We start from the raw sequence: 13,348 nt of genomic DNA on the forward strand, positions 1-13,348 counted from the left end.
TGGAATAGAAGGCCTGTCGATGACTATCAACAATCCGGCTTCTCCTGAGGAGTTTTCAGTGGTTTCTTCTTGACAAAAGCAAATGCTAAATAAGTTTCTGATTGGCCCACTATAGAATATCCCTTATACAAAAAAACCTTTAGGAGTTATTAATATTAATTTTAATACAAAATATTAATAAGGATTTATTATCATAGTTTAGAGAATAGTCACAATATAATAACAAATAAATAAAAACATTTCAAGATTTGAAAATTACAAAATGTAGATTTGTTTTTATTTTCAATTATTTTTTAAAAACAAAGAAACATTTGTGTTCTTATGATTTTCTTAAATATTACAGTTTTAGGGGGCATCAATGAGTTTTTAACAACTCACTAGATATTAGAAAATAAGGATATAGTTCAGGTAGAGCAGGGTTCGAACCTCGGACATCTGATCCGTGAGTCCTCAATATTAGCCACGGGATTACAACCCAATTCGTTGACCCACAATAGCAGAGGGTGCTGAGTCACAAATTGACAAATATGAGAGATTTTTTAAATTTTATTTTTCAAATTGTATTGCTTTTGAAAATTAAAATTATTAGTTTTTCAATCTAAAACCATTGATAATTGAAGGTATTTAGATCTAAACAAATGTTTTAAGACTTTGTGGAAGAAGTTTTTCAGTTTTAAATTTTATTGGAGAGACCCACCGACCAATTATAATTATTAAACGTTAATAATTAGGTGAGTTCTTTGTTGTTCAAAATCAATACGATTCGCAATAGCGATTGCAAAATAAAACCCTTTTTTTCATTTTTAAACTGTATATTATAAAAACTATAAAAATAGAGTAGACTATTGCTTAAACGTTAAATCTGAGTAGATCTGAGAACATTTGACTTCGAAACGGGCAATGATAAATATATATTAATTGTTATTATACTAATGACCCGACTTACTAGATAAATTTATATAAAAGGCTATTTAGTTTAAAATTAACATACGATTAGCATAGCAACGGTGCATAGGGCACTGCATTGGCACACCAATCGTAGTGCGTTATGATTTTTTTTTACATGAAGGTAAGATGATCATCCTACGCTTCAGATAGCAGTCCATAGACTATGAACTACTCCAGTGTAAAAACATATTTTTAAATAAATATTTCATGTCAACCATGTTGGGAATCGAACCCGAGACCTCTTTCATGGTAGAAAAACACGCTGATCACTACACTATCAGACTGACAATTAAAAAATAATCAATCACAAAATAATGAACATGTTAGTTTGAGATCAAATATTATCAAGAGACAGAAGAGACCTTTGTAGTGCAAAACCGTATTTTAGACAAAATTATAGTAAAACTGTTTATTTTAAAAATATGTTTTGAAATTCTTTGGTAAATATACCGTTGTTTTTTTTTTTATGAGGATAAGAGTTATTAAAAAAATTCGATGCAAAGGTATTTGAACATTGTTTTTCTGTCACTCTCTCGCAAATGCCTCCCCGGTACTGTGCGAAATAGACAACCGCACGTCGGACTGATTTTGTCTAACCAAAATCGACGTTTCGCTGTCCCGCTATTCGCGCCCCAAAACTGAACCCATTTGGCTCTTTTTTTTTAAAAAGAGTATTCATTTTTTTTCTGTGCAAGTACGATTTCCGTTTTTCAAAATGATTTATCATATTTGAATATCGTACATCCGAAGACGGCAGATAAAACTGGGCGATTTTTTGGGTATTTGGATAGTTCTAATTCCCATACGAAACAATTTACCAAAACATCAAAAAGACAAATACACGCCAATAGTAAATATGTATAGTGTGCCAAAAAATTATAATTCTAGTACCGTAATCGAAGGAGAAAATACGTAAATAGGTTTGTATGATGAAAAGTCAGACCGCCTTTCCTCTTAATAGTAATTATAAAATAAAACATGAATGTGTAATTACAGTAATTATAAATATATTCAACAAACAACTTATATATAAAAATGTTTTTGATATTTGATGGTTTCCTTTAGGTCAAAGTCGCGATTAGTATGGAAAGTTAACATTTATCTTAAATTTTATCTACAAAGTAAAATTAAGTTTTCTTTATGAAAAGCGGAATATGCGTAATTTTTTTTCTTCTAAACATGTTCAATTATAGATTACCATCCAAGATAGTTTGAATTTTCATGCAAATATCCTCACTTTCGTACATGAATATTTATTTTTCTTTATATACAGTCGAAGATAACTCTGTTAACTTCCCATTGTAATCGGGGTCCAGGCGTGGCTAAGCGGTGAGTGCATCCACGTCTAGTATGTAATTTTTAGTAGCAATAACTAATAACCAAGCGGCCGGGTAGTATTGATTAGTTTGTAAGTGTAAGGTAATAATTAGTGTGTTAGCGGTTAGTTGAAATTTAAAGTAAGAAGGGTAGGCTTGTTTTGCTTAGCCATCACATTTTTATTTTTTTTTATGTCTAGCTGACTAATTGTTTTCCCCGTTATTTAAATAGCTTGGTCCTTAGCTTTAAAAGGATTGATTGGTATGAATGTATGTTTGTAGTTATCGCAAAATTTATAATCCTGCACTTGACGGCTCTTTCGTTCGTCAGAAAAAGGTCAGAGTTAAAATCAATTAATTTATTACGCTTCGTCATTGAAACTTTTTCATACTGCCAGTTCTCAAAGAGAACCTCGCTTATTACGCAAGTTAAATATTTGATTTATTTTGAAAATTTGATTTGATTTGAAAAATATTATTTGAAATACAGTATGCAATGATAGGTCTCAAAATAATTTTCTTATTTTTATTTTCCTAGGTTTGCATAATAAAATGGGTTTTTTTATGTTTTTTGTGCGTAAGATAAGCGAATAAATGTAAATTTAATTGAATAAATAAAATATTTGAACTACGCTACGTACTCGCTTTTACAACGGCTCCACGTGTTAGCAAACAAACAATGTCTAGATTTAATAAAGATCAAAATAGTTTAAGTTTTTTAAATTCATTCTTATCGAAATTGAAATTAGTTTTTTTTTTTATTTCTTTCATTTGCAAAATGTAAGTATTATTACAGTCTCTGGTGCAAAATTTTACTAATATGCATTATGATATACTTCTGTCATATTTTTATTTTATATTTTATGCCAAATTTATGAGATTTAACGTTTATTATTTTTTTCTACCTATTTATTGTACATACGGCCTAAGCTAATTATATCAGTTATATGAATAAAGATATGTGCAAGAAACTGAACAAAAAGAACATAAAATAACGTGGCAAAGACAAAAAAGGGAAATAAATTGTGGTGTTTAGTTTATTTAAGACACGATCAACATATATGACTTCAAGCAAACATATGCCAATCCTTCATCCCACATTGATTTTATGTCGAAGAAATCTATGAAAATCCAGAAGATACATCCCAAAGAACTCCAAGTTGTACGACGAATTGAATAATCCGCACATTTTAGACATTGAGGTATATAAACAAAAGTTGCTCTTAGAAAAATGGACAAATAGCAGATTTTGACTTCTGGTGACATGGTTAGGAACATGAAAAGAAATTGATTGCAACAGAAATGGGACATAACTTATACCATTAAGTATTTTTTAAATGCATATAAGATCCATCTCTGTTTTATGTTTCTCCAATGAAGACAGATTGAGAAATTGCTTTATTTCAAAATATGAATAATTACCTCTTTGGAATCCAAACAACCTTACCACTTTTCTTAGAAAACGGTTTTGGGCAGACTCAATATGGTCAATATGAATTCTATAGAATGGAGACATAGTTAGAGTAGCATATTCTGAATGGGGTTGAAATAGTGAGCATTAAAGAATTTTAATGGTATTAATATTTTTGAAGTTTGTCGCCATTCTATTGATAAAACCAAGAAGTTTAAGAGATTTGTTTGCAATATTATTAATGTGTTCTTGAAATGAAAATTTACTCTCTGAATTAATGCCAAGTTCCTTTTTTGACGAAACTTAAACTTTGGCTAATACAGAAAATGGAAATTAAGGAACGTGTTGAAACCAGACATAATCAAATCAGTTTACTGTATTTCTAAATAATTACATAAAGTTCGAGAGAATTATTGTCAATTTTTTTCAATATCATGATAGGAAAAATCAATATCAACATCTTTTATAAAAGAAACATTAAAAAAAAAACTATTTAAAAAAATTAAAAATTGTTTTTTTTTCTCGAGAGAAGAGAAAAGAGATGTGACAGACATGGTATAAGAACAATGTTATGTAAAAGTGTGCATTGCAAATAGTATCTTATGTAATTAAGTTCTTGTTTACAAATTGTACTTATTAAAAAAATATTGTAATGACTTGATTGTTACAATATGGAAATATTACGTACTACGAAAACCGATAAAAATAGATGAAATGGATTAAGAATAATTAATTGTATTTTAAAAATCAACGTGGATATTGTGGAGAATTTTTTTCGTATAAAACCTTTAAAAAGAAAATGCAAATAAAGTGAAATTTCCCTAACTTTTTTGCTTTTTTGTTCAGTTGTGTTTACATAATATATAATTGATAAACAATATACAAAATTCAACAAACTTTTACTCGTATGGTTATGTTTTATGGATTGTTTATTGTTTGTGAACGTTGATAAATAAGATTTTTTTTTTTTAAAACGAAGCTATTGGGAGCACTGCCACTTATCACACCTTGTCAATATAGTGCAGGCAATTGGTAAAATAAACCAAAGTAGGGAACAAAATGCCGAACACTCCTCTAGTGGAACGGAAGGCCTGTTGATTACTGCCAACAGGCCGGCTTCTCTTGAAGAGTTTTAAGTGGTTTCCTCTCCACATGAGCAAATGCTGACAAGTTTCTGATTTATGACAATTTTATAACCGTTTATAGTATTTTACGTGTGATTGGCCCACATTAGTTTATCCCTCCTGATCCCAACTGTTTTTATAATTTTAAAGAAATTTAATTGCAGAAACATCCACTTTTTGAAATTTAAACCTTGTATATCATAAGCAAGGTAAATAATCAAGCAACTCCAATTTATTAAAAAAATATTTAAAAAACTGCCACTTACCTGTGCATATTGTTTTTTTAATTTTTTTATTGAATTTTTTTTACATAAGCATTCTTCTAAACAATTTTTTTTAATTCCCGCCAAACTGCAAAAACAGTTTTTTTGCAGGGATTTCTCTCTTTAAACATTTTGGTTACACAATTTTCACAAGGTTCAAAATCTCGCAACTCGGCGTACCATGTTGGATATGAGCTTTCTATACAAAATTGTTTATAATGTAATTGATAGCCCAGAAATTGTTAGAGGCATTTCATATCGAGTCCCTGTCCGTAGAACTCGTCAATCTGTACTCTTCGACATTCCTAACTCAATGACTAATTATTTGAAAAATAGCACTCTACGAAGAATACAGATTACCCATAATGACAGTTTTAGTGACATCGACATACTACATTGTAAATACCATATTTTTATCAGATCAGTTAAAGAAATTTTAAATTTATCTCCTGCTTGACTTTTAACTTTTAATTTGATTCTTAATTTTGTCTTTCAATTATAACTTTTTACTATTAATTCTTAATTTTAACTTTTAATTTAAACTTTTAATTTTAACTTTTACTTTTAATTGTAATCATTTGATTTCAACTCTTAATTTATACTTACCTGCATCTACTACCTGCATTGAATAATTTATTGTTAGTTGTGATTTTTTTTACAATTAAATTGAAATCTTCATGGAAGCAGAGAGAGAGGGAGGAAAGTAAAGCAGCTTTACAATGTCTTCTCCTTTTTATAAACTTTTTATGTAATATTTTTATTTTTACTTTTTTAGAATAAAATTATTTTTCCCCTCTCCTCCTGCATTCATTAGTGTGAAATCTGTAATTGGTCTTACTTTTTAAAATTGTTAATTTGTTCCTTGTTTTATATAAAGACTGTATGATTTCATTAATAAATAAATAAATAAATAAATATAATAATGTTTACATAAAATTTAAAAAAATCTTAAATAAATCAATAAAATAAAAGTTTAAATAAATTAAAAACAAGTAAATCAAGTCTTTTTTGATAACGAAATATATAAAAAATAATAAACAAACACTTTTTTAGACACTGTTTTAAATTGTTTGGTTTCCCCATTTTTTAAATTATTTTTTTACACACTGAACTTAGAATTTAAGAAAAAGATTTTTAAAACCAATTTTACTTTGTTTTTATTTATATCAGTATTCTTTATTTCGTCCGGGAGTCTCTTTACTATGCAAAGGAGTATATACGCCCTGGTCCTCTCTCCATATTTGCTGGTATATACCATATTTATAAAATTCACAAGCGTAATTTAGTGCGTGTTTAGGTATAACTACATTTAATGTAATTGTTTTATTAGTTGAAGACTACTTATGCTCTAAAAGATAAAAAATCTCCATCTTAGAATAGGCTGAGCCATGTGAGATGGAGACTATCATAAACAGAAAACACTCCGTTTTTATTTTATAGTAATTCGTTTTATATTTTAGATTCCCTGTTATCAAATATGTATGCGAATTTTATGCAATAAATTTATAAAATAAAATATCTTAGGCTGTCTGATGACGCAACGTCGACGCGACGCCAACGCATCGTCCGTATTGAAAACTTTCGATAAACAGGTTGATATTTCGCGGCCATCGCCGCGAGTTGCACAAAAACAAGCACTTAAGGTCAATTGTTCAAAACCCGCTTCCCCTTTTTTAATATTTCCTTCGTAGAAATCCTGTATTTCCACAACTATTATTTCCCTTCCTGTGGCTTCCCACAAGAAGAACATGGCCCTTGCTTTGTGAATCCCTAATTCTTCCCCTTCGACCGACCCGTCTGTTTGAATTTTGTTCGTTATCAGTCTCGTCTGCCTTTTATTCCCACGTTTACTCTGGTACCAATTTTTGTTCCGGATAAAATTTCCTTCACTCAAAGACTTATCTTTTATGGAGGCGTTTATGCCGCTCATGAATATTTATCCTAGATTCCAAATAATCGTAAATATTTTATTACCTAATTGCCGGAAAAAGAGGGGTAAACGTTTATTTTGGTATTTATACATACTGAGAGAAGATATGGTATCTTATGGACCTGCCTACCTTTAGGGTTAAAATTAACTGCCTCAATCATTCTTTATATCTATGGTATTGTAAAATTCTTAGAGCAATAACCCAATAGAGTCATCGATACGGAGATAAACTATTCTATGATTATTGACTATAAAGTCAGCTACAGATTAAAGCAGTACAACATGGGTTGGGAATTGCAAGCAAGAGACCTTATCATTTAAGTGAATACGTAATATTTTAAGGTTAATGCACAGCCTTGGCAGTCTTAATTATAAGAGCCGCCCCAACACGTAGTCATAAAAATACCATTCAAAAATAGCGCAAATGCATTGTCATCTCTTTTAGTTACATTCAATAAACGACTTTCAGTGAGATAAAATTAAAAAAACTATTAACAGATGTCGGTTGAGTCTGTAAAAGGTCTTCGAGTTTGCATTTTTTGAACATTTAAAGAAATATTTGGATTCAAACGATTAAAAAAAATAATTTAAATTACATAAATCCAATGTGGTATTTAAATACCACAGAAACAAATGTTATAATAATTTCTCAAACGATAGTAAATGTTTGTGGTGCATTTATGTTGGAAACTACCAAAAAACGCATTAATTTGAAAATTAATAATATTTGATAAATACCTGTGAGAACTGAATCGTTTTATTTCTTTTCCAGTTCTATTTGAACATCCTTTCGTGGCACAAATCAGCATATTTAATTTTGATGTAATTAGCACTAAAAACGTAAAACAATTATCAAAATAACGACAGAGCGTTTGACAATTCGAAGCAATACTGCCCGCGTACGTAAAAAATAAGCATCGTACAAATTCTAAAATCGACTACAAAACAAAAAATGAGGACCGTGCCCACAGATTTTTTTTCTCCCTTTCTCTCATTTGAAACATATTTTAAAAAATGAGTCAGCTTTAATAGGCAATATGCATTGGATTGGTAAAATGTGTTGTTATCCCTCTACATATGTTTATACTCTAAGGTTAAATGTCAGTCAATATTATTTTATCATTACTAAAAATCTATTAAAAATAAATAAATGGGTAAAAATTAAAAGGAATTAAAGGAAAGAATCTGATAACGATCTTTAAGAAGCGAATGTTACACAAAAAAAAATATTCTTCCATTTTTTTGTATGTACATTCTGGTCAAATGCAGCCCCGGTAAACGACGAATTAAGCTTTTACGCTCCTAATATTTTTTCTACTTTACTGATTGAAAAGCTATAAATATGCCCATGACTAAGATCATCGTTTTGCTAAAAACTGCACGTAAATTGGTCCAGTACAAGCATTTGTTTTTATATACATAGATAAACAAGTATTTATAAATCAATTAATAGAAGTTAGAATGGCAGTGCACAATCAAGATTAAGTTCCGGCAATTATGTACACAGTACTGGCAGAGAAAAAAAGAAAACAAAGTAATAGCTGTGAAAATTATATTTCGTGAGGGCCGTTTACTTGTGGACAATACAAAATTATATGATAATATTGTCTTGTCCCAGCTCCATGAATAGCCTCGACCGCGCAAGACAGAACGCAGGGACAAAATGAAATGCAAGCGCAGTTCACACGTGAGCGCTGCGAAAATGAATACACGACGGCGTTTTTCACGAAAAATATTAATTATTTTATACTAAGACGGATTGGTAGATATTGTTAAAAGACAAACTTTATAATAAAGCATAAATTTTACAGCCATTTTTAAAGGAAATTGTTTTTTGGGAGCGACATGTTTACGTCAAGTAAATCGCTATTGTCACAAGGTCTTGTCCGTACGTGTTCAAACGAGGACAATGCGGCTACGCGGAAAAAGCCTGCCCACCTATCTCGATGGCGGTGTTTTGGGACATTTTTTCGTCCTGCAAATCGCTCTTTACACGTAGACAATAATTTGGTTCTGGGACAAAATACTATTGTATTTGCTACGTGAAAAACGGCTTTTTAGTAATACAAATGAGTGGGGAAGTCGATAAAAGACAGGGTTAAGAGTGATGAAATCAGACGAGAGTGTAAATGTGAGACTGGTATAATTGATAAAATATACAAAATGTGGTTATATAAAATGAATAAATGACAAAAAGAACGTAAAACAGATATGTTAACATATGGCAATAATGAATAATAACGTAAGAATAAGGACAGCTACAAGATGTACAAATGTAGAAGTTAAGAATTTATGTCAGGAAAGACACGTGCGGCGTTCCATCCTTTCTGCCTTCATCTACGGGGAAATAGCGAAGTGTTAGATGAAAGTACTTGTAGTTACAAATCGATGAATTCTTATGCTTCTTACCAACAGGTTTCCAAGCCTTTAATTTATTTCGTCAAAGAGAATTATAAATGTTGTATTCAGGCGGAAGCAATTATTTTCCAATTTTAGGCATGGTATTTTAAAGATAGTAAAATATTAATTACTCAAATACACAAATAGTACTTTAACTTTTAACTTCACAAGTGATAACATTTACCAGCTAATTACAGAACATGTGCTTTATATATGCTTAGATTTCCATATTTCGCCGTCATAGAAGATAGTTAGATTTAAATTAATTTTAAGTCTGTAAGCGGTAAATTAATATTATATTTTAATTTTTTTAATGTAAAGTAAACATTTATATTTAGTGAATGCATAATCGTCGCCAGATAAGAATGTCTACGCTCACATAGTGACCGCAGTGTAAAATATGTGTTAGCGTGGGTAATCTTATCTGGCGACGACTTTACCAAATGTCAAATACGAGTATGTACCTAAGTCTATTTTAACATTTATTATTGTCATTTTTCTGAAGTCAACTTCTATTAAAACCGATCTGTTGGTTAGGGGGCGATTATAACCAGAAAAAACAGTATCCACACCGTTACTATTATAGCATGGTTGATGATAAATTCATCCAAGCAATATCGAAGATACACTACCGACATCGTATCTTCGAATTTTAGGGTACGTACATCGATAACCCTGATATTTTGTAAAAAGTAAATTGCGTTTTTCTGGGGTTAAGGTCCCTTAATGACACATCGTGTATTAATTTGATAGGTTTTCTTTAAAATCCATTTTGTCATATATGTTCTTGAAATAATTATTTTAGGTTTCATCTTTACTGGGAATTGTCATAGCAAAAACTCGCGACGGTAAAAGTGTACAAAGTGCCGCCATTTGCTCTGAAATTTGAAGAGAAAAACCTTATTTTCAGAATTCTAACCTTTATATAATTACTCACAATTCCGTTCTTCTTCTCGTGTCACTCCGTGGTTGAGGTTTGCTTTTATCATGACAATTTAAATTTTGTCCACATCCGCTCTAAATAAATATTTGGAGCAACAGTGGAACAACTTTCAGTTTTTTTCTTAAGTTTTGAAGTCAGGAAATTCGTCTTCTTCGTAAACAACGCTTTAACGCGGTTTTAATATTACATACGACATTATTTAAACAAATTAACTTGCAGTATTTCAAAGATATGCGTTTCACAGGAAAAACATATATATCGATAATATTTTGAGTTTGTCCAAATGTTTGTAGACAAGGACTGGATTCAACTCCCTGGGGAGCTGTTTATATTAACATATTACAACAGAGATGAAGAACATTTAAGAGAAGGTAAAATAGAAGTCTAGGTATCTACAGGGCTTATGACCTGTCATTGGCTGGTTTAAGTGGCCACTTTACACAATGTGTAACATTCACCATTCTGCCCATATTTGAACATCTATATTCCTTCAATTCTTTTATCTGTTAATGTTTTATTTTCATTTTTGCCTTTGCCTTCATAGTGCATAGAACAATGTTTTGACAATTTCAGCGTACATGTTAAATAACATTAATGTTAGGTGTATCCCTCTGAAAATAACGTTACCGGCTCACGAATTATTTACAATTTTAAAATGACAAACTTGTAATATACTTTTTTTGAACCACAACAGGCCAAAAAATTCAATAAATGTCGTGAATAACATCACAGAATGCCCGGAATGATCTTCGCGGGAATCAAACCCGGAACCCTCCGCGCGTAAGCCTAGCGTTTTTACGTATGCATAATATTATTTTAACACTTTTGCAAGTTGTAAGGTTGTTGAAAAAGATCCTTTTTTTCTGGTTGTGAATATTAATGAACAAAATAAATTTGGGAAGGTCCTATAGGATCCGACAAGACATAATATATGATATAATTTTTTCTCATGAACTTAAACATGAGTAAAGCAGTCCTCAGTTAAAGCAGTTTAAGTTTTTTTCGTTTTTAACTGTATTATAACAACTTAATTTTTTTTTAAATTTAAAAGACACATTTATTTTTTTCGGATTTTGAAGCCTTTTTAACTATCAAATGTCTAAAAAAATATTTTTTTTTCTACCAAGATAAGGGCTATTTTTTCCCGGAAATGTGAATAATTTAAATTTAGAGCAAGTACGACATAACAAGAAATTTAGAATTACATTCATGGTAGGAATTTCCTACAAACTCAAATATTTTCTTTAATGATCAGCTTAGAGATAAATATATAATTTGAGAGAAAATAAATGTTCTTTCATATTCCCCTCTTCTTATTTGAAGGTGTTCCTTATTTGAATGATAGCAGTTGTTATTCCGCGGCGAAGCCATAAAACTTTAACGACAAAACTTTTAATTTGTTTTTATATTATTAATTTGAAAATAATATTGCAAACTGGAAAATACAAAATGGAATTATACTTAATGCGCGGGAATATACCGTGATTGATATTGCTTTTAATTGGTAGTTCGTTCGTCTGGAAGAAAACAATAAAAATATGTATTTATTTCTTATTCATAAATAAATTTAACTTTTTGAAGTTATAAATACTTGAAGCTTTAGGGCTTAACATTTTCATCAATGTTGGTAATAATTCAAGTGTACTCATCTTGAAGGACATATACCATACATATTAAAATAATGAACATTTAAATGTAAAATGGTATATATATATATGTATAAAAAAATAATTTATATTTAGATATTTCATTTTATTTGGGAAATCAACAGTTCCATATAAACTTAGAACTAATAACAGATTTCCATAAAGTAAACAAAGTTAGTAAAGAAAATATATTACATTTCAAATAAATACATATAAGTTTATACATATAAAAATCTTCATGTTCATGTAAATATTTTTCAATAATTAAAGAATTTTTTAATATTTTTTTTTAACAAAAGTAAGTTACTGTTGGGCGGGATTAGGACAAGAATGCTTGAAGAGAGAGAATTTTATATATTTATAAAATAAATAAGTATAATATAGCAACGAGGTACCATTGATAATCGTCAGTTTTGTGTGATAAGCATTGTTTCATTTACAAAAATACCAAAAATATTGACTAAACAGAGCTTTGCCTCAAATTTGTTATTAAATTACTCTAAAAAAATTAAAGGGTATTTTTACGCTAAAATATTTCAGTTAGTTAACTGTTACTTACAGCGTATGACTGATTATCTCACCTTTATTATTTATTTTATTTATGCTTTATTTAGTAAGTATAACATCTTAAGAACTAATATAACATCATACTTTTTTATTTAGTATTTCAATGCTTTCTGTCTTTAATTTCTTCAGGTTCAGCTTCAATCCTTAGTACAATGAGTTTTGAGACTCTGTTTTTCTCCTCATTGGTAATCTTATCTTTTTTATCCCTTGTTTAATATGTATGACATTGTTGGTTAAATTTGAAAACATTTTTCATTTTCTTGATCCCCTTAATTATTTTATTTATAAAAATTGCTCAATTTTATTTCATTTGTTTCTTTAGTGTGAGCAAATTTTTGTGAATTTTTTCTACATTAGAATACATATTTTTTTTTGTGTAGCATAAATGATCAAAATGTATTGAAATTCGTGTACCAAAGCAGTGCTTTACGCACCAGTATACGCTCATAAGGGAAATATGATCGTGATGAATGTACTTGAATTTCATTTTCTGTTGGGTCCAGTTAATTATGTTTAAAAATGTTTAAAGATGCAAAACAAAAAGCGAAAGCAAAATTGTTAAGATGTAAAATTTTTGTTGCGTTTTCCTCAAAATGGGCTTATTAGGTTTTTTTTATTTTACGTTTTTCACCAAATCTATTTGATGTTTTATGACAAAAACACAACAATAATAAGTTTTTTTAAAATTAACTTTTTTGTAGAAACTTGGAAAAATTAGTTGTTTTACAAAACATTTTTCATGAAACTTGTTTCGTCCGTATTGATTATTTAAGTTTTTTTTGCCCAACTGGTCTTTTAAA

The sequence above is a fragment of the Micrasema longulum genome, unplaced genomic scaffold (assembly GCF_059751315.1).
Source record: "Micrasema longulum isolate JH-2025_06_02 unplaced genomic scaffold, ASM5975131v1 h1tg000357l, whole genome shotgun sequence".
Taxonomy (NCBI): domain Eukaryota; kingdom Metazoa; phylum Arthropoda; class Insecta; order Trichoptera; family Brachycentridae; genus Micrasema; species Micrasema longulum.